Raw genomic sequence first — 3,452 nt, forward strand, 5'->3', positions numbered from 1 at the left:
ATTCTCCTTGATAACAGGACTGTGTTTGGACCATCTGCTCCTTCAAGGTCACCTACATCAGCTGGAGGAATGCTGACTTTTGCTCAACCGGGTGAAAGGACATTCTCTCTCAAGATGAACACAGGAAAACACACCCACGCAAATCTCGTGTGTACACTGACACAGACACGCACTCACCCCCCTCCCTCCTCCCAACGCCTCCCAACGCTTACACCCACCCGACGTATGCAGGCGGATGTAAGATGTGAAGATTTCTGTGCTTTCTGTGCTGAGGTGTTTTTTTCTGTTCTCGACTGCTCTCCCCTAGGAGCTCAGTCTGGGAGGAGTTTTTTCTCCTCCTCTTTTCTCATGTAATGTGTATTTGCATAGTTTTTTCGTACCTCTCTGTCTTCCCAATGATATGTTTGTGTATTCTACGTATGGTAGGAAGGGGTGCTCATGATGGCATCGTATTCTCTGGCAGCCTTTAAAACAATTTCCCTCGAAATATCAATCAATCAATCAATTACCATACAGACAAGGGTCCTCAATCATGAGGGATGCTCTCTGCAACATCTGGACATAGCCAGTGGCTGTTTTACGGCCCCCACATAGAAAACACCTCAGGTGGGATCTGTTTGTCATGCTGGTAACGTTGGAAACCATCAGGACCATCAAGTTACATTTCATCTCATCAGAGAATAAAACTTTCTTCCACCTTTCAGTGTCCCATGTTTGGTGCTCTCTTGCAAAGTCCAAATGGCCAGTCTTGTGGCGTTCAAGGAGACGCGGCCTTTGAAGACATTTTTTTTTTAAACTCTTCAGTCTCAGATGCCGTCTGATGGTTATGGGGCTGCAGTCGGTACAGGTAACAGCCTTAATTTGGGTCGAGGATTGCCCAGTATCTTGACGGACAGCCAACTGGATCCTCCGGCTCAATACTGGTAAAAATTTTTTGACCATTTCTGCTGTCACAGAGTAATTCCAGCACATATTTAAGTAGGTATGACGGTGTGCCACTTAACTTTGCCCGTCACAGTATGCTTGTAGCTCATATTCATAAAGCCAGGACGGTTTGCCACTTCATTTTACCCGTTAAAGTATGCTTGTAGGTAACATTCAAAAAGGTAGCCTGGTTTGGCACTTAATTTTACCTGTCAGAGTATGTTTCTAGCTCTTATTAACAAAGGCAGGATGATTTGCCACTTAAATTTAGCTGAAAAAGTATGCTTGTAGGTCACATTCACAAAGGTAGGATGGTTTGGCACTTAATTTTACCTGTCAGAGTATTTTCTAGCTAATATTCACAAAGGTAGGACAGTTCGCCATTTAATTTCGTGTTGTGCGCATGTGCAGAAACATCGGGTAGGATGGTTTGTCAGGTAGGATGGATTCCCAGAACACCTGGCAAGAACACGGGACTCCCGGCAAGTCCAGACTCGCCGAGAACGCGAGTACGGACTCGCGTACTGATGCAAGTGCTGCAAAGTTAAAAACAGTCCCTCTGTCCAATGACACTGTTGCCAGACGTATAAAGGACATTGCTAACATTAGATAAACTCAAAGACAAACGTTTTGCCTTACAATTTGATGACGCAATTGACAGCAACAAAGACTGTTTGTTTATTACTTATGTACGATTTGACATGACTAACCCTGTGTCAGGACCTGCTTTTTTGTAAAAAGGTCAGAGACAGAGCCACAGCTGAAGGATGATTCAAAATGCTGGACTGCTTCCTGGCTGAGAATGGGCTAAAGTGGGAGAACTGCATTGGTATTTGCAGTGATGGTGCACAAAACATGGCAGGGATGAGAAAAGGACTCACCTAAAACTGAGTGGACACACTGTATTATACACACAGAAGCACTGGCATCAACCTCTGAATTAAGTGAAGTTATGACTGAAATTATAGGTGTAGACAATTTTATAAAGACCAGACCAATAAAAACAAGCGTGTTCTCTGCTGTCTGTGAGGAGATGGGAGCCGAACATCAAGCTGTGCTGTTTCACAGTGAAGCAAGGCAGCTGTCACCAGGAAAAGTCTTGTCCCGACTTTTTGAGCTCAGAGAGCAGATAAGAATGTTTTTGGAGCAGGAGCACAAGTGCAAAGTTGCAGAAAAATTTAGTGATGAGACCTTCTTGGCAAAACTGGCTGGCCTGAGTGGAAAGTTAAATGAACTAAATCTACAGCTTCAAGGGAAAGATAAAAACCTCCAAGGGACAAGATCAACTCTTTCACTCGAAAGCTTGCAACGCGAGGCAGGCGAGTTGATGAAGGAAACACAGATTCATTGAGAACCTGCATGAATTTGTTGAAACTACTGACTATGATGCCGCCTCAGTCACTCCATATATTAAGCAGCATATTCCATCATTGATGGGATACTTTAAAGAGTACTTCCATGAAAACAGTTCCCAGTATGACTGGGCGAGAGATCCTTTCAAAGCACCAGCTTCAACTGGTTTCAGCTTTGCAGAGGAGAACCAGTTCATTGACATGACATCTGACTCCACACTGAGACTGCAGTTCACATCACAGACACTGAGTGAATTCTGGTAGAGAAGCAGTATCCACTCTGAGGGCAGAAGGCTGTGGGCGTTCTTCTTCCTTTTGCAACGTCTTTGTGAGACTGGCTTCTCTGCTGTTGCTGCACTGAAGACAGGTCCCAGCTAAACACTGAGCAGGAGGTGAGAGCTGCAGGATCCTGCTTCAAACCCGCTTAGAAAAGATGTGCACTGCAAAACCTGCTCATTGTAGCCATTAATCCTGACTTTTGTTTTATTCATTTTTGTTTTTTGTAGGTTAAAGTGTTTAATATATTGTGCTCCTGATTTAATGTTGCTGATCAGTTTGAATTCATTATTATTATTATTATTTATTGAGTTTGATCAATTTTATTTTTCAAGTCGGTCAAAAAATGTTCAAAGTTTAAGTAAGGATTTAATTTCTTTTTTTATTTCAGGCAAATTGTTGCAATTTTTTCTCTTACAGACTAAAAAACAATGTTAATATTGTTTTTTAGTTAAAAAAGTTATTTTTTGTGGTAAGTTGATCTACAGTATATTTCTTTCTTTTTTGTGTCTTTAATGTAAATAAGGATAAAGTGTTAAAGCGAGGTGTACATATAACAATTTTATAGACAAATGATACTATTTATAGTTGTGGGGGGCGCAAAATGTTTTTTTCTTCCCGGGGGGGCATAAGAGAAGTCAGTAAGAAGCATTGGTTTAAGCTAATATGTTAAATATTGACATTAAAATGAAATGAATAAAATATATTGTGTGAATATATAATTAGACTGAGATGTGAACACCATTAGTCTCAGTACTGCTCCCTGGTCAGTGAGCTGTGTATCGATGTGTTTGACAGTGGTGTGAGTATCCAGAGCCACCTCATGGTACAAAGTGCAGTATTTAGTGGGGTGTAGCTGCAAGGTCACAGATTGCAAGCAATTACAAACACCAGTTTGAG

Source organism: Astatotilapia calliptera, chromosome 16 (genome assembly GCF_964374335.1).
Source record: "Astatotilapia calliptera chromosome 16, fAstCal68.1, whole genome shotgun sequence".
Taxonomy (NCBI): domain Eukaryota; kingdom Metazoa; phylum Chordata; class Actinopteri; order Cichliformes; family Cichlidae; genus Astatotilapia; species Astatotilapia calliptera.